The sequence below is a fragment of the Antechinus flavipes genome, chromosome 2, assembly GCF_016432865.1.
Source record: "Antechinus flavipes isolate AdamAnt ecotype Samford, QLD, Australia chromosome 2, AdamAnt_v2, whole genome shotgun sequence".
NCBI lineage: Eukaryota > Metazoa > Chordata > Mammalia > Dasyuromorphia > Dasyuridae > Antechinus > Antechinus flavipes.
The window spans coordinates 587,829,335-587,848,273 of NC_067399.1; the positions used below are offsets into that span (position 1 = coordinate 587,829,335).

Here is an 18,939-nt window from a genome sequence, read left to right on the forward strand (position 1 = left end):
AAAGAGCTTATTCTTGTACTCCAAAGACAGTTTAAATAGTATTCAACAGGGGCAAGTCCCAGGATTTTTCTAATATAGTTTTGGGAATTAAAAATATGGTGTCTTACTTGTCTGTAACCATTTCAAAGTTCAGTGGGGTAGAGTTTCCTAAGGAAATAATTTCCAATATTTTAGGTATACTAATTTAGCTTTAAGGTAATTGAAAAAAACAAACTACTATTATTAGCTAATGCTCCCTACATGAATTTCTCAGTCTGGCTAACCTAGAATCCTGGAATCCTGGATGTTGAAGGTAATATCTCATAAAATCTGAAACATGAAATTCTTCCAGAAGAATATCATAAGATCTAGAATTAGAAGGGATCTCAAAGATCATTTAACCCAACCTTTTCAATTTTTCAGTGAGGCAAAGGGAGATGAATTGAATGGTCCAAGAAAGATACTGCCCTTCAAGGTGACCAGTGACTTTTCTGTAAACTAGTTCTTTACTAATATTTACTTTACTCTCTGTCCCTTGAACATATTTGATGCTTTCCAAGTTCCAAGCCTTTACTGATTCCATTTCTCTGGGTTAGCCTATTCTCCTTCTATTTAAATCTTATCCATTTTTTAAGACCCAGTTCAACTTCTATCTTTTCCATGAATTCTTCCAAGACTATGTCAACTTAAAGAAATAGTTTACTCCTTGGAACTGATGAGGTTAGTGGCAGCGCAGAGAGTTGTGGAAACCCCTCTTTGGTTGGCACAGGTCCAATGTGAAAGAATTCATGAACCTGAAATATTAGACTGGCAAAAGGAAATTTATTGGCACTGAGGAGTCAGCTTTTGCTAGGAGACTGACTTCTTCAGTGGCAAGGTTCGGACAGAGAGATAAAGGTCCTAGCAGAGAAATCCTGGCAGAGAGATAAAGAGGGGTTAACGTTAAGAAGAGAATGTCTTCACAACAGGCAGGGGTCCTGGCAGACATCTATGCCACAGAGAGGTCCTTTGGCATGGCATGATTCCTGCTTTTAGGCTTCTGCAAAGAAATGAGGCCCCAAACTGCCCTTTAAATAGGAAATTTGAGACTGAAGTTTCAATTGAATACAATGTTGTCACTGCCCCCAGGCCTAGATGCCCTATTGAAAAAGACCACTTAAGTTCGAGCTAGGTAGGAAGTGGTCCTGGGCCAATCTTAATGAAACCACTAAACCACCCCAAGGGTGAGTCCCTGTCTGGAGAGTTTCAGAGCTCATCCCAACAGTCAAGGACAGTTTCAGGATTCTCCCATCAGAACTTTCCCCCCACCATGCCACCCCAGTATTAATTGCTTTACCTGTCATTTGATATTAACATACTTACTTGTACATATGTACAGTGTGTATTATCTCTCTAGTTAATATATAAGCACTTTGTGGACAGGTATTACATTGCAAACTTTGTATCCTCCATAAGCTTAATATGAGATCTTACTATCCTGGAATATAAATTGACCTGAAATTGAATCTATAAAAATTCCAATTTTGAGTTTTACTTTATCATGAAAATCTCCCCATCTTACAACGATGCTTCTATAAGCCATGGGAAGGGAATGCCCCAAACCTGTTGACCTTTTTTTTTTTTTTTTTTTTTTGATCTGTGATTTCATCTTTCCAGGGAACTCTCTCAGTCAATACAGATGGAAAATTGTTCTTCAGTTTATGGTCTTAGAAAGTTGGAAGGGGTATGTCGAGGTGATGGTGGGACTGAGGAGTTAAGGGACTTGCTTTGTATCAGAATGTGTAAGAAAAGTGATTTAAAATCCAGGTAGTGCTGCCTTAAACAATACTAGCCTCATATGACTCTCATTAACTTATTAAGAGCTGCTTAAGCTGCAAACTGGGGAAATCTCTACAAGCAATCAGTAACAACAGCTAAAAACTAGTTAGGTACCATATCTTAGCAGTCAGTAGAACCAGTTTGTGTGAAGACTCCCATTTAGGGAATAATTTTGTTCAGCCTAAAAGTTTGATTTATCTGCCACATATATACAATCAGTGATAAATAAAATAGGCATTCTAAAGATAAGTGTTTAGTTATCTTTCTCTCTTAATAAGACCTTGAAGAGTTGAATAAGAGAACTGCACTTTTTTTCTTTTTTTGCCAATAAGAAAAAATGTGTTTGGACTTCCTGTCACAAAATGAAAACAAAGTCATACACCTCATATCTCTGGAGTCCCTGGAGTTCAACACCCATAAAATTGTTGCTCTGGGGGCTAAAATTCTTTTGAAGTTGCTGTGCACAGAACCATCTGACTAGAGTACTTAATACTACTGAGTGATGCTACCACTGTATTATTAACACATGTAGGAAATATTTGAGTGGATTTCCATTCATGTGGCATGTACCAAAAATGTAGATGCAATTGTATTATAAAGTTCACATCTCAAAATCATTTCTTGAATAAACTTTATCCTTCAAACACTTGGAAATTGTGCATGTAATACATAAATATATCAGAGTATCTAATATCATATCTTTCAGAGAATTTTACTATTTTTCTTTTGTAAAAAGTTATTTGCAACAGTTTCTTTTAAAGAGAGTGATTTAAAGGGGAATAAAGAATAAGAAAGAATGAATAAAGCTAAATGCTCCTGGTTAAAACATGGGAATCCAGTGGTGATGCTTTATAAGTGTAAGAAACTTAACCAACCTGATTGCTAAAAGAGTTGTGTAAAACACTCTCAAACATTTGACTGAGGTAATTCTTTTAAAAAATAAACCATGTAGGTCACATAACGCTAATAAAATATGTTGATGAATCTTGGAGTAGTGCCCTGATTATCTCTCCATGGGGAATGAAGAACTCATTAACATGAGCTTCATGTCACTCCCCCCTGCTCTGTTCCTGAAGCATTCTTAAGACTGAGTTGGTATAAAAGGGAGGAAAGAAAATTTATATAGTTGGCCAAGTTTCTAATGAATAGTTCATCTTACCGGGAAGATTACCCTCACATGATATAAAGAAGTTTCCTTTGGAATCTGATATTCAGAGAAATGAAATTAGCTACTCAAGGTCATACAATTAGAAAGTGGCAGATTTAGGAATTAAACCAAATTTCTTGATTGCAAATCCAAAACACTTTCTATCATGTCGAACTCCTACTCCCTTTCCCTCACAAATTCCATCCTTATCCCCATCTTACTCAGGAAATTGAGACTGGTTAGGAATGGGAGGATAGAGGTAAAAAAAAAAAAGTTTTCAATGAAAAAATCTTTTTGGTTACTGATGTATAATAATGTATATTCTCTAAATGCATATATTTTTATGCTCTTTTAGAGGTGTAAACTCAAAGATTGACTCCTCCTCTGAGAGTGGGATTATGGGAGGTGTGAATTTGGGTATCTCATACTGAACCCTGAAATCTCCTAAACTGTGAACTAATATATGAGCTAATGTGTGAAATCTCAAAAGTGTTAACTTAACCATTGTTTCTATCAATATTAGTGACTCACCACCTTGTAAGAATCTGCTCTAATGTGTGAACCAATAAGCATTGTATCAATTCCATTGAGTTAACACTAGTATTCTAACACTCATCATTAGACTTGGAGCATGGAAAGCGTAAAACACGTTCAGGATAGAGTAAAGAAATTAAAAATAAATAAAAATCTAATCTACATCTAGTCTGCCAACTAGCATGATGACAATGTCAGCATTTTTTAAAAGTATATATAACTACTGAAAAAATTTGTTTTGCTTAAACATGAAATTTGTTACAAAAAATTTTTTAAAAGAAAGGCCTTAATTGGTGTATTTTATTTTATATTTTCTTAAATGAACAATTTAATGAATGCATCAGAAAATATATGACATTTTCTCTTTGTAGTATCCCCTAGATTTTTTTGTTTTTGCTAAGGCAATTGGGGTTAAGTGACTTGCCCAAGGTCACACAGCTTAAGTATCTAAGGGCAGATTTGAACTCAGGTCCTCCTGACTTCAAGGCTGGTGTTCTATCCACTGTACCACCTACTTGCCCCCTCTATTTTTTTTAAGAGAGTTCTATTTTTTCTCCCTCCCATATGTGACCTATCTTAAAAAGGAAAAGAAAAAAAAAAGGATGGAGGTACCATTATGTCATCCTAGGTGCCTCCCCCCCATTAGGTTATCCCCATCTAGGTACCTCCCCCATTATGTCATTGTTCTTGTTATCCTATAAAAATCTTGCTGTCCTGATACTCAGGGCTGGAGAACCCAGCCCTGGGACCAACCATGGATCCATTTGGTCCCAGTATATCTCTCCATTTAATAAACTATTAAACTGGTCTCTAATCTCTGTCTTGCTCAGTTTCTCCGGCATTACACTATGTGGATCTTTGTTGGCAAAGTAATGTCTCTGCTTTTTAGTATGCTTTACAAATTTGCCATAGCTTTCCTTTTAAGAAGCAAGTGTCTTTTAATTTCGTGACTACAGTTGCTATCTGCAGTGATCTTTGAGCCTAAGAAGAGAAAATCTGACACTGCTTCTTCCATTTCTTCTCTTTCTATTTGCCAGAGAATAGATCTTTGCCAAGATCTTCGGTGGTTTGTTTTTGTTTTTGTTTTAATAGTAAGTTGACATTTCTACACTTTCCTCTATTACACATCAAGAGGCTTCTATAATTATTCTTCACTTTCTGCCATCAGAGTGGTATCATTTATGTGTCTGAGATTGTTGCTATTTCTCCTGCCAATTTTAATTCTAATTTTTGATTCATCTAGCCTGGCATTATGTATAATGTATTCTGCATATAACTTAAATGAGGTAACAATATGCAGCCTTGTCATACTCCTTTTCATGTCTTAAACCAATCAATTGCTTTATGTTTAGTTCTAGCTGTTGTTTTTAAGCCTGCATATAGCTTCCTTAGGACACAAGTTAAGATGAGATGGTACTTCCATCTCTTTGAGGACTTGCCACATTCTGTTTGATCCACACAGTCAAAGGCTCTGGTATAGTCAATGAAGCAGAACTAGATGTTTTTCTGAAACTTCTTTGCTTTCTCCATAATCCAGCAAATGCTGGCAATTTGGTCTCTTGTTCATCTGCCTCTTCAAAAACCAGCTTGAAGCTTAGCTCCAGCAATCTTAAACATAACATTGATAGCATGTGAAATCAGTGTAATTGTTTAGTAAATTGAACATTCAGTAATTTTTGCTCTTTAGGATTGGGATGTAAACTGATCTTTCTAATTCAATGGCCACTATTGAGTTTTCCAGATTTGTTGGCATATTGAATATAGTCCTTTAACACCACCATCTTTTAGTATTTCAAACAGCTTAAGTGGGATTCTGTTTCTTCAACTAGTCTTATTATTAGTAATGTATCCTAATGTATCCAGTTGACTTCATTCTCCGGGATATCTGGCTCTAGATCAAAAACACATCATCATGGCTATCATTGATATTAAGATCTTTCTTGCATAGTTTTTCTATATGTTTTTACTGTTCCTTTTAATCTCTTCTACTTCTGCTAATTATTTGCCATCTTTGTCTTTTTTTGTACAGGGTATAGACATGTCTATTGGCACCTTGTTAGGAGGGCAAAAGAAAACTTCTAATCTGGTTTCATTGAATAAGACTGTCCATATAGGAAAAAAATGGTTGATTTGGAGCTATCCATTGGAGCTTGGGGGAAGGGATTTTATGATTGAGGCTAACCCCAAGAAAATGTTGGGACAACAGATTCTGTTAGAAGGACCTATAAAAGTGAAATGAAGGGTGTTCAATCATCTTTTATGTTGACCTTTAAAAATGAAATGAAGGGTGTTCAGTTCCTTTTTTACTTCTTCACCCAAGAATCATCAATGACTACCTCAGGGCAGAAATACATGGAAACAGAATTCCTGAAAGTGAATTTTCCTGACTTAAGATAGCATCAGCTTGGGTAATGTTAGAATATCATAGATCTACATATAGCCCTAAAGGGGAATTCATGGGCAATATCATTTTTGAAACTGTCTTCTTGTCAGGTAAGTAGGTTAATCCTATAATTTAGCCTTTTCAATAAAGAAGGAAGATTTCTTGGACAATAATGGCTTTGAGGGTCAAAAAAGAAAAGAGCTGAGAGAGCTGCCTTAACAATATATCTCTTGAAAAGATGAAGACCACCCTCTGGGGTGGGCATTGCAGGTATAGGTCTATGAAGGGGGAAAGTCATGATATGGAAGAGCAGAAAACCTTTCCTTCCTCTTACAGTATCCAGTTACTTGGGCAGAAAATGCGTTATGAGAAAGGTCCAACAGCCTGAAAATTTAATTGCTTTGGGGGTAAGAGTCCAGACTAAAGCGTGTCACTGAAACTTGAAAAGGGACTGAGAATGATGAAATTTGTCAAAATATCAGGACATTACTTTGTCATCAAACTCCTTTTGTGTCTTTCTGAGAAGAGTCTAAATCATGGCATAGAACTGAGTAAGAACTTCCCAGCACTGGTGGGGAAAAAAAAAAAAAAAAAACTATCAAAGAATGGAGAATTTGTTTGCTTGTGGGCTATTGTGAGCCTTCTAAATGTTTCCTAAATTTATTTATGGGCTCTTATGAACTCTATGCGTCTTCTGCATTTTTTGGTGGAGTGGAATTTTCCTGTAGTTAATGTGGATATTTCTGTAAAAGTTTAGGATGCTACTAGCCACATTTATGTAAATTAAAACATACATTATATTTGGAAATTTTCCCAGAAAAAATAAAAACCATGATCAGGTCAAATGAGCCAAAGGGATGTTTAAAATTTTAGTGTAGCCCCTAGGATAAAATCCAATCAATGTTAGCTCAGAGTTTGGATATCCATAAGTTATTAAAAAATGATAGATTTTTTTTTTTTGATCTGGAAGAGAAGGTAATCTATTGCAACCACTTCTTTTTATAGAGGAGGAACCTGAAGACTCATAAAAATAAAAATGGCTTATCCAAGGCACATAGCTCATTAACAATAGGTTGAATAATATATCAATAGTAGAAGATTAATAATCTGAAGTTCTACATTTAAATTTTAATCCTCTCTTCTTATCTTGTGCCATCTTCTTTATTTATCACTTGAAAGTAATATTAGAAGTTAAATAATAAACCTGTCTCAGTAGAGTGGTAAGGACAAATATTTTAAAAATTTATTTATTTATATTAAAGTTTTTTATTTTTGAAACATTTGCATGGTTAATTTTTTAACCAATACCCCTGAAAAACCTTGTGTTCCAAATTTTCTGCCCTTCCTTCTACCCCCTCTCCAATATGTTAAAACATGTTAAAAATGTATGTTTAATCGATATATGTATACATATTTATACAATTATCTTGCTAAACAAGAAAAATCAGATCAAAAAGAGAAAAAAAAAGAGAAAACAAAATGCAAGCAAACAACAACAAAAAGAGTGAAAATGCTATGTTGTGATCTATACTCCGTTCCCACAGCCCTCTCTCTGGATGTAGATGACTCTCTTCATTACAAGATCATTGGAACTGGCCTCAATCATCTTATTGTTGAAAAGAGCCATGAAGGACAAAAAATTTAAAACATAAAATATAGATTCTAAAGGACATCCTGGAAAAAAAATACACATTAAAGTTGTGTACATCATCAAATATACATTAACTGCCTAAATAGTAGCATCACCTTCATTAAAAGCAAGTTAATATAGTTATAAGATCTGGTCTTGTTTTATTTAACTTCGAATATATTTAGAATTGCTACAAAAATATAATCCTTCAGCAGATCATAACTATTTTTCTACATTGATATATATTTCTTTCTGTTGTTATTCTACATATCATTTTATGTTCCATAGTTATAAAAACACTGAGTAGAAATTGAATTATCAATATTTCCTAATATTGTCATTCACTCAATGCCTAGAATAATATTACAAATGTGTATTGATAGGACTTATATCCATTGCTGCCAAATGCAGGAATGGGAGTTTTATGACTCCATTCATCTATTTCATCTTATATAGGTTTATTTTATGCATACATCATTATAGAGTAATGATAGGAAATTAAATATTAGCCCAGAATACACAGCAATTGCAGAGCATATGTCTTTATTATCTCACACTGCCTCCTCAGTGTTTTAAATTAGCAGGACACTTAAAAACTAATGTTTCCAGTGTTTCTTTGAGTCATACTAAATTGTAGCCTCAATCACTCTGTTAATTTTAACCTTGACCTCCTACAGCTGTACTGCTTTTCCTCACTCCAAAAAAATTTGCAAATCCACCCTTTCCACATCTTATGAGGCAACATTGGAGGGAAAAAATAGTCATAGCTTTAAGACAGAACTCTTCTTTTCTCCAGTGAGCTCCAATGGTAATTGTAGAGTCTCTGCTAAGTAGCACTCTTTACTATAGGCAGTATTGGAGGAGTTGCTGCTGCTGCTGCTGCTGCTGCTCCTGCTGCTGCTGCGACTAGTGCTGGAGCTGCAGTGTGTTTCTGTGCAGCACTGCAGGATCCACACCTAAAGAAGGAAAGACATACATCCACATGAACCTACACAGTGGGCTACCTACACAGTGGACGTTTCAGCCTTGAACGGAGATTGGGTAAGCAGATCTTTCATTCCTTCCCTGGTAATTGTGTGAAGTGTGATGTTAATGGGAAAGACTGCTAAACAGACATTTTTAAAATGGATCATGCTAATCGGTCTTCCTTTTGGGGTTTATAATGTGTCTTGTAAATGAACCCTGTATTTTGAAAATTATTACATTGTAGCTGTACTAGAAATACTTTTTATGACATTCATCTTTTTTAAAAGGCCGACCCTGTAGCATGCAAAGCTTTTCATTTTTTGCTTTTTAAAAGCAAGAAAATTTCAAGCCCCTCCCAGTATTTCTCCCTTCTAACCACTGCACATCTAAAATAAAATGTGCATGTTCCAAATCTTTGTATTTTAGAACATACAGCACTCCTAATCATTTTAAGAGTATTTAAAATAATAATGGAGGCATGGTGTATATACAGTATGTTTTAAGCAGATGGAAAATTATGGCAGAGTTAAACTCTTAAAGTCCTAATTCAGGGAAGTCAGAAAATGAGAAGGATAAAATGAATCATTTCTTGTGCCGACAAGCTTCATTTTCCACACTTCAAATGTTGGAAAGAAGGTACTACATCTTAATTAGCACATTTTTAGGGAGGAGATGAAGTTGATGAGGGGGATGGTGTGAGATATACCGGGAGAGGAAGGAGGGGCACAGTTGAAGTGAGGAGGTTTTGCCAGAGAGGAGGGAAAGTGAATTGTCACCTTCCCTATAGGAACTAAGGGAGATGAGTGGGAATGAAGTTTGCATAGTATACGTTCCGTGGAGATGACCCAAGGAGGAATAAGAACAACCAGAAAGGAGCTAGGGAGGGGCGTGCCTCTTGGTGGGCGTGGGAGACATCTATTTGTGCTTGTGGAAGACATGTGCTTGTGAGGGACGTGCAAGTCTGGGGGTGTGCGAGACATGTTGTGCATCGATGGGAATTCTGCAGCAAGGACAGGATTATGAGGAAAACGTGCCTTGTCTGAGATGGATGACCGAGTGTCACGTTCGGAGTAACACCTCTGAAATTACTGTTTGGGACCACTACGAGGTTATAAAGTTTGGCTGACCCAAGGTGTGTTTTCAAAGGTAGCACTGCTGTCTCAGTTCGCTTCCTTCTATGGGGAGCTTTTATAACTTGCCCGGGAGAGGAAAAGAGGGCATCTCCGTGGCTGACATATACCCCAGATGCTCCGTGTCAGGCAGAGAAATGGGCAGATTCGAGAATGGGGAGGTCCTCTGTCTCCGCCTCTATTGCCCATCTATCTCTCCTGCGTGTGCTGACGCCCCTATCCTCAGATCCTCGGGGAAGGACTGCAGTGACTGCCACCACTGCGTGACTCCACGCGCGTGGCCAGAACCAGGGACCGATGCCTGCTCACGTTTGGCGGGCAGCAGAGCCAGAGGGAGGAGGCGCGTGAGGGCCCGGATGGGAGGGCTTTCGGTGTCCCCGTCCCCCCGCATTCAGTTTGCCCCTGCGGTGGCCCTCCCAGAGGGGATGTGATGGCAGAGCATGCATCCCGGCTCTCTGGACGGGAGGGGGCGCCCAGGGCTGCCGCAGCCTCTCCGGCCAGGCTTGTCCCCGCCCCAGCCCCCATCCCAGAGGCCGCCTCCGCTCTAAGTACAAACAGGCGGACGCACGCCCGACGAACGGGGAGGGGAGGGAAGAGAGGGGGATAGGAAGGAAGAGAGAAGGAAGAGGAGGGGGCTCCGCCGCCGCACACCCCCCTCCCTGCCCCGAGTGCAGATGCAGAAAGGGGCGGGGCATGGGCGGGCCGAGGGAGGCGGGGCCAGGCCGAGGGGGCCGGTCCCGCCAGTGAGCTGTCCTCAACGGTCGCCTAGAAAAGGGGGTGAGAGGAGAGGAAGGAGGACTTTAAAAAAAACAAACCATCACAAGAAGAAGGAGGGGGGGAAGAGGCGGCCGCGGCGACCCAGGTGTCGCCGCTTCCTGCTGAAGAAGGCTTTGCTCTCCCCGCGCGCGCGCGCTCGTTCGCTCCTCTAACCCCTCCCCTCTTCTCCTTCCCTCCCTCCCTCTTCTCCCCTCCCCGGGGGAGGGGCGGCGGCGGCGGCGGCGGCAGCAGCAGCAGCAGATCAGGCGGCTGCAGCCTCAGCAGCCCGGACCTAAGGCGCTGGGAGGGAAGCACAAAGCCGGCTGTGCACCCCGAGGTAATGCGGTGAGGAGCGCTGGAGGAGGAGGCGCCCTAGCCCTGCTTCCCGCGCCGCGGTTGGCTAGGGTGGGAGAGTGGCGGGGAAAGGGTGAGGGTGAATCTCTGCCAGGGGGTCGGGCCGCGAGCGAGGGGAGGGGGCAGTGTAGATTGGGGTGAGCGCCCCAGCGCTGGCTTCCTATTGGTTGCCCCCTTACGGCCTCAGGTAAGTTACCCCCTCCTCGCGGGGGGATTGAGGGGAGGTGCAGATCCGGGGGAGAGGAAAAGTCTGCTGGGTCTGGCGCAAGAACCCGAGTACCTGAACTGGGGAGGGAGGAGGTCCCGGTTGGGGGGCAGCGTGGGAAGGGGATACCCGGTTGGCTCGTGCGTACTTCTGGTGCCCCCCACGGTGGGGTGATCTTCCAAAGCTGATCTGCAGCTTTGGTGACAAATACTTCTTCCTCCTCCCTCGGAGAGGCTGGGGGGGGGGGGGCGAAGCTTTCTACTTGCAGGGCCTGGAAAAGACTCGAACCCTATTAGTCCGTGTGGGAGGGGGGCGAGGTTTTAGGTGAAAGGATCAATTCCTGGCAAAAGTTGCTTTTCGAAAAGAAAACGAACCGGGGTAGGTGTGCAGGGAGAACGTTGACGTTTTTCTCCTTTTTAATTTTCTCCAGAGGCATTTAAAATGAGAAAAAGGCCTTTTTCCCTCAGACGCCCAAAGTTAGGCTGTGCTTTCTGCCCGGGATGACATGGTCTTAAGAGGTCTCAGCAGTTTTGGTTTACTTGTATTCCTGAGGGTGGGCAATCTCTTTGAAATTAAGAGGTTTATAATCGCAAGCATGGCTATGGACAACTAGGGCAAATTGGGCTTCCCTAATTAAAATGTCTGAAATGACCTCAGGTGAGATATATTGGTGCAGAGATTTGTTTTTAAGTAGGTCACCTTTGAAAAATGTGTAAGTAAAATTACTAATTTCTGGTCGAATTTTGAAGTCTTCCGGGGTTAATAATTCTCAGGATTGATGAAATTGAAAGGATTTGGCAAAATTTCGCCACCTGTGAGCTTGCGAGGTCCGTTCCAATGGGTGTAGTTGTTATGCTCTGTAATCATTTAAAATTAGCTGCATTTATTGCTAGGTTCTTTAATGTTGCCATGAGATTTTCCCTACTCAATTTCGAACTCCATTTGACTTGAGCTTCTTGTGTGGCATTCTGAATTATGGAAAAAATAAATCTTTTGAAATGTTTTCTCACTCGGAGTAGAGTACGCTTTTGAAGATTAGATGATAGCCTGAGAACCCATATCAATTTATTCTTATTTGAGATCCAGTTTACTTTCATAACTTTAGTAGAAACGTTTGGAACAAGGTTTTGAAGTGATAGAAAATTCACTTTTTTCTTTGTTAAAGCTAGCGAATGTTAAAGTGTGTAGTAATCAGAGAGATCGGTTAATTTAAAAAAAAATGTTTTCAGCTTTCCGAAGACTTGATTCTGTTAACTTCTAAGCAAAGCATCTTATAGAATAGAATGCGCTGGACTGTAGTTGAGCAAATTTGAGTTGGGGTCTCTCATTTGCTAGCTTTGTGATTAAGAGAAGTTCAATAATTTGTTAAATTGAGGATAGTGACACTTCTACTATCTCATGGTGTTGTGTGACGTATACATGGGATAATACATTTAAATTATTTTCCAAATATTAAAAATGTGTTATTTATTAAGCACAGCCCCTCATATAAAGGGCTTTCTTCATTTTGATTTTTTTTTTTCAGTTTTTATTTTGAATGGAGGGGGGAAGGATCTCTTATTTCATCTGTGTGGAAACTCCCTCTTGCACGTCAGATTGGCTGCTAACCTAACTCGGAATCTTAGAGAGTTGCCTGGGGCATTGATAGGTTAAGTAACTTTCTCTGCAGCATTACAACTTGAACTCTGGTCTTCCTGACTCTAAATCTGGCCTGTTATATTTTACATTTATATTCCTGTTGGAGAGGGCTTTTGTTATCTAATGTACTCAATTATCTAATGATGTTAAATAATTTGTTGGAGGATTTTTTAGTAAGATAATTTTGTAAAAAAAAAAAAAAAAACTGAACCAGCCAGCTTTGAAAGGTGGTTTTTATTGTGTTCTTGAATATAAATTAGGGACATATTACTAAGAAAATGTAATACATGTAAAAATATTTACTGCCATGAGTATCTTGATAGTATGTATGTTTTAAACAGAAATGATTGACTTGCTAAAGAAAATTGGGGGGGGGGGTTCCCTGTTGTCTACCTAGTTGCTAATTTTAACTACTTGTTCCTACAAAATTTAGCTCTGAAGAATATGAGGTGTGGATGAGTGCCAGTACACTGGATTATATTATCAAATAATAGTTAATCAAAACCATAGTGTCTTTTGTGACATTAATAGACTATGACATGCATTTAACAATGTCCCTGACTAAACTAAAGCTCTCTAACAAGTGACCACCCAGCTTTTGTGTTTTGCTAACTGTGGTAAGTTTCATATCTGGCACAATTGGTTTTGAGAGTCAAAAAGACAAACAAGACTGAATAGAAAAGTAGAACATAGATTTCAAAATGTAGCCAGGCTACTGTTCTCAAAGCCATTTGTTACTTGCCATTTTTCTTCTACCTTAAGAGGGACTGTTGGGCTCTGAGCACTCCCAAGGGGCAGTGAAAGGTAGTGTAAGCAGAAGAAAAGTCTTTAGATCACACTGAAATGACTTGAAGTGATAGAGAATGGGTGTGGAATTCTGGGAAACAATAGTATCAACCTATCAGTTTGATGTATAGTAATCAATGATAGCATGTCTTTTAAAGGAAAGGTGTCATGCTACCTATGAGATAAAGAGGCTATATCCCAACTATACATAGGCATCATAGAAAGTACTAAAAATCAAAGAAAAGCTTTTTTTTTTTTTTTTTTGTCATAGGCAAAAGACTCCTGTCCTCTACTCAGAGGACTTGGATTCTTAGAGTTTATGTAATCCAACCCTGAATAAAGGTAGGAATTCCCTGTACAACATATAAGTGATTTCTGTGGTCAGGCATTTTTTATATTAGGTGGAAACTAAATCTCTGATTTATGTTACTTTGATTTAGGGAAATGTTTTGATAGAGCCAACCTCTGTGTAGATAGAATAATGGAAGGGAGAGTTTAATTTTGAGCATGTTCAACATTTTAATGATGATGATATTAAAGCATCCAGAACTATGCTATATCCAGACCCAATGGATAGTGTCCTCAGGACATCTTTTTTTTTTTTTTTTTTTTTTAAGGTCAATGGTGGCATTGTCTTGCCCAGAGTCACACAGGTAGTAAGTATCTGAAACTGGACTTGAATTCAGGTCCTTCTGATTCTAGGTTCAGTGTTCCACCCACTTAATCAAGACATTTTAAAGCACATACTAATATCATGTTGTTGCTTTATTTCTTCATCGATTAGGTGTATGAAACTTCCAGTTGCTAGTGACCCATTAGCAAAAGATTTCATTTTCTTAAAATTTTTTATATCACATTACTTGCCTCCTATTCTTTTTTTAATATTTTAGCACGAAAACAAAGCAATGTACTTTAATGCTTGCTTCCTAAACCATTTAAATTCTTTGGAATAATTGATAATAGTACAAATTTCAATATGTTGCTGTCTCAACAGAATAATTTGCATATAGAACAAATTAATTGTAAACTAAATTAAGCATAGTTAGACATTTTTATTGTAAATTTAATTATCAACAAAATAAACATAAAATAATGAGTGAAATCTTGCACAAGTCCCTTAGCATCTAACAGGAGAATCAATGAATTAACAAATTCCCTCTTCCTCCCTCCCTCCCCTTTTTCCCGCCCCTCCCCCCCCAGTCTCCATCTGTGTGTGGCTGATATTCAACTACCTTTGACTTGGTTTTGATTTTTTTGGTTTTAGTTGTTGTTACCATCACTTCATATAGGTATTATAGGTTTAAATATTTTTATCAAACCATTAATATATACTGTTAAACACATAAGATGTTTCATGTTTTTTTTTTCCTATTACAAACAGAACAGCCATGCAATGAATATTTTTTGGAGATAAGTACTTGTTCTCCTTTTATAGTATTTATTATTCTTAAGTTATATCTGAATGGAATAAAGTGCTAGACTCAGGCATCAAAAAGATCTGAATTTACCTTCTGCCCCTTCCACTAACAGTGTGACTCTGAATAAGTCATATAATCTCTTACTTCTTTAGTCAAATAACTCCCTATTTTATATAAAGTCATAACCTGGTTTTGATATGAAACCAGTTAAAGGAGTTCCTATAGATTCCCCAGTTTGATTGAAAGGTTTGCTAAAGTTTTTGATCTTTGTTGCAAATTGTCATATAGTTTTCCAAAATGACTGAACTAATCCACAATCCAGACTACAATGTGTCTAGTAAGGCACTACTGATGTTGAATTATAATATCATTGAAATTAAGTAAAATGTTCAGGTTACTGTACTGCAAATATATAACACATAGCTGAGAGGATCTTTTAGTGCAATTTAGTCCTTCCAAAGTTATTCAAATAAAGAACTTTTGGTTAAAGTCTGAATCCAGAGAAAACGTAATAGTCATAGATTGTGCACATCATGCTCCATAAATACAAAATATTAACTATAGAACTTAATGTAAAAATTATACTTTTTTATTATATGCCTATCAGTCTATAATATCCACAACAATTATAACTGTTAAAAATGCAACTAAATGTCATAATGTATTTTATCTTCATGGACTTATAGAGTGCTAGAAATGGAAAGAACCTTAGAGGTCAGCTCTTCTAGCCCTACTATTTTTTTTTTAATAATAGTGTTTTTTTCAAAATATACAAAGATATACAAAAATAGTTTTTAACATTCACCCTTTCAAAACCTTATGTTCCAAATTTTTTTCTCTCCTTCCTGTCACACTCTCATCCCCTCCCCTAGATAGCAAATAATCCAATATATGCTAAATATGTGCAGTTCTTCTATGCATATTTCTACAATTATCATGCTACACAAGAAAAATAAGATCAAAAAGGAAAAAAATGAGAAAGAAAGCAAAAATCAAGCAAACAGCAATAAAAAAGGTGAAAATACTATGTTGTTATCCACATTCAGTCCCTGTAATCTTCACTCTGGGAGCAGATGGCTCTCTCCATCACAAATCTATTGGAATTGACCTTACTAATCCCTCATTGTTGAGAATAGCCATGTCCATGAGAGAACTGATCATCATATAATCTTGTTGTTGCTGTATATGATGTTCTCTTGGTTCTATTTACCTCATGAGCGTCAGTTCATGAAACTCTCTCCAGGCTTTTCTGAAATCATCCTGCAGATCATTTCTTAGAGAACAATAATATTCCACAACGTTCACATACTATAACTTATTCAGCCATTCTTCAACTGATGAGTATCTACTTATTTTCCAGTTCCTTGCTGCTACAAAAAGGTGCATGTGTGTGACACTATTATTTTGGAAAGAAAAAAATTCAGGTCCACAGAATAAGTGACTTATCCAAGGACAAACAGTGGTAATTAACTCAAAATTTGAACTCAGATTCTCTGATAGCCAATTCAAATAATATCAGTGATTTAAAGCCTTTCTATATTGTTAGGATCTGGCAGATTTTGTACTCCTGATATAATGATGGTCACCAGGAAATGAATTTTTTTTCAGGCATAAAAATTCATGAAGAGACCATTTATTTACTAAGGCATGAAAAAGCCTTGCAAGCTTCATTGTTGAAAAGAGTATTTCCACTTTAATGAAATAGTGAATGAATCCTTGAAGTTTGGCAGAAGAGGAAGATTGGCATTTAAGTATAAAAAGTTCTCTAGGAAGTAAATTCACTTAATACTTTTGAGAAATGAGGTTGAAAAAAAAAATGAGATGAATGCCAAATAGGAAAATTTCATTGAGGAATTTGATGGAGTTCAAAGCTGTTTTTGACTGGTTAAAAAGTACTTCAAATCTTGTAAACTACTTAACAGATTCTCCTAATAACTGTTCTTCCATTCTAGGAAATCAGCAAACATTTAAGTGACTATTATATGTTAGACACCATATACTAAGTGATGTGGGATTCAGGAAAGGATAAAAACAGCTCCTGCTCTCTCAGAATTCATAAACTAATGATGAATTTGTAAATTTGGAAAATTCTGAATTCTACATTAACTCTTTTTTTCCACTCTAGGTATAGTCAGAAATGGTGATAGGCACCAGTTTTTGGAACAATGAGATGTGAGGCAAAGAAGAAGAGATACTGAGTTTTTGTTTTATGGATATATATACTTTTAAATGCCAGATTTATTTTCTCTGGCAAGTGTTTATTTTGTGATAAATAAAATCATATGTAATATAGTGAAAACTTAAAGCCCATAATATACAGTAACACAGGGTACAGTTTTCAGGCCTTGCTAAGAGTACTCAAATGCTACTATGATATTTACTTTAGTGTATTGTAGTTTTTTTTTTTTTTTTTTTAGCACGTTACAAGACATGGTTTGAAATATTTGGATAAGTCTGCTGCTTACTAGTGATCATGGGCATAGAGCTGAGAAGGGAGAGTGATATTATTTCTAAATTGTCTCATTTTTTAAATGGGGATGGGTAATACAGATGTTTTTATCTGACAGGGCTGTTGTGAGATGTGTTTTATAAACCTTAAAGCATGATAAAAATGAGATTTGCATATAAATTTGATATGTCCATTGCATTCAAGCAGTAACTTACTGAAAAGAGGATTTGAAGCAGAAGAATTTAACTTCCAAAATTGTCTAACAAGTAGAATGTACTAGAAGTACCCAGCTGAACACTTTCACAGTGTTGTTTGTTTTTTGATGTTTGCTTAATAGGAAATGATTTTGTCTACTTTCTAATTGTGCTAGGATAACTTTTGTTTCATATTTAATACACATTTTTAGTAAATAGAGGAATTTGAATTGAGCCCAAACATGAAGTTAAATTTAGGGTTATTCATTTAAATTCATTTTCTCAGAATAGAATTATATGAAAGTAAGAGATATTGTTCAAATATATTGTTCCTGATGTTTGTTGGTTGCCCTACTAAAGGAGCTGGAATTTCAACAATGTTGAAGCAGTAAGTTTGTAAAATTGCTGGAGTTTTCAGTAGCATAGGGGCATGGTGTATACCTTTAAATCTCTCACTGTCTGCAGTGTTTCTATGAAGTTCCTTGACGAGAGCCATACCTATAAGTATATAATGAAAGTATTTATTTTTCCTATTTAATATAATATTATTGACATGCTTTCCACTTCTGATCTTCTAAAATGCCTAAAGCCTACAGAAAGATGGTATTGATGTAATATTCTGATCAAAAATATTCTCAAAGTTATTTGATTCAACTGAGGAAATATGTGTTAGAATCAGGATCTTCCAAGACTCCCTTTAAGAGCTTAATACTTTTAATCCTCCATAAGTCAGAGCTAGTAAGTGTTAAGTTGCAGTGCTTCTTTTGACCTCAGATGTCATATTAATGCATATAGAAGGAACATTCATAAGATTAGGGTTTTTAATATCAGAAGTTTGTGTGCATGTGGGGGTGATAGCATGAAACAGAGAAGAAACTTACATGGGCTTCCGAATGCAATACTTTAATTACTGCTCTGGAAGAACTCTTAGATTAGGAGGAAAGAAAGTCATTTAGGAAATTGTGCTTATGTTCTTCCATTAAATTATTATTCAGTTTAACTTTTCTTTTCTTTATGATTTGTGTTCTTTAGCAGTCCATCTTCTTGGGGGCCAGATTGTCTTTGAGAAGACTTAAAGAAACAAGGGAGTCATATTTAAGTAGTCTGATTGCTTGAGATTATATTAGTTGACAGATCATAGGATAGCTGTGAAAATCAAGTAAGGATGATAGAGAACTCCCCCCAAGGCAATATAAAATGCAGTTTTAAGAAACAGTAGTAACGGCTATAGCAGAAATATACTAAAAACTGATTTCGGAAACCGGGAGTATGATAATTCATTTTGTAGTCTTTGTGTAGTTGACTTTTAGATCTGGTTTTCCTCATCTATAAAATGAGAAGGTTGGATTAGATCATCTTTAATTGTCTGGGTACTTTAATTTTCTCTCCCATATTAGTAGCTAATCATATATATTATATTTTGTTAATGTAAACATTCCTTTTTGAAAATGATCTTCTAGACATGAAAATTATCCATGGGAAATTTCCTCTACTCACAAAATATTTAATAAGCACATACTTTGTACTCAGTCTATAAGAGCTTTATCTTTAT

The 18,939-nt window shown here is 37.2% G+C and overlaps 1 protein-coding gene across 4 annotated transcripts in view; it reads left to right on the top strand.

The window, feature by feature from the left end:
- Positions 1 to 8,406: 8,406 nt before the first annotated feature.
- Positions 8,407 to 18,939, top strand: part of ADD3 (adducin 3) — a 161,229-nt gene continuing 150,696 nt past the window's right edge. For 2 of the 4 annotated variants that reach the window (XM_051981372.1, XM_051981377.1), the window contains exon 1: positions 10,245 to 10,680. The gene's annotated coding sequence lies outside the window, so the exon portion shown is untranslated. Of the gene's footprint in view, positions 8,533 to 10,244; positions 10,681 to 10,863; positions 10,885 to 18,939 lie in introns of those variants that run through there. The other 2 variants (XM_051981373.1, XM_051981374.1) reach the window with 2 other exon arrangements.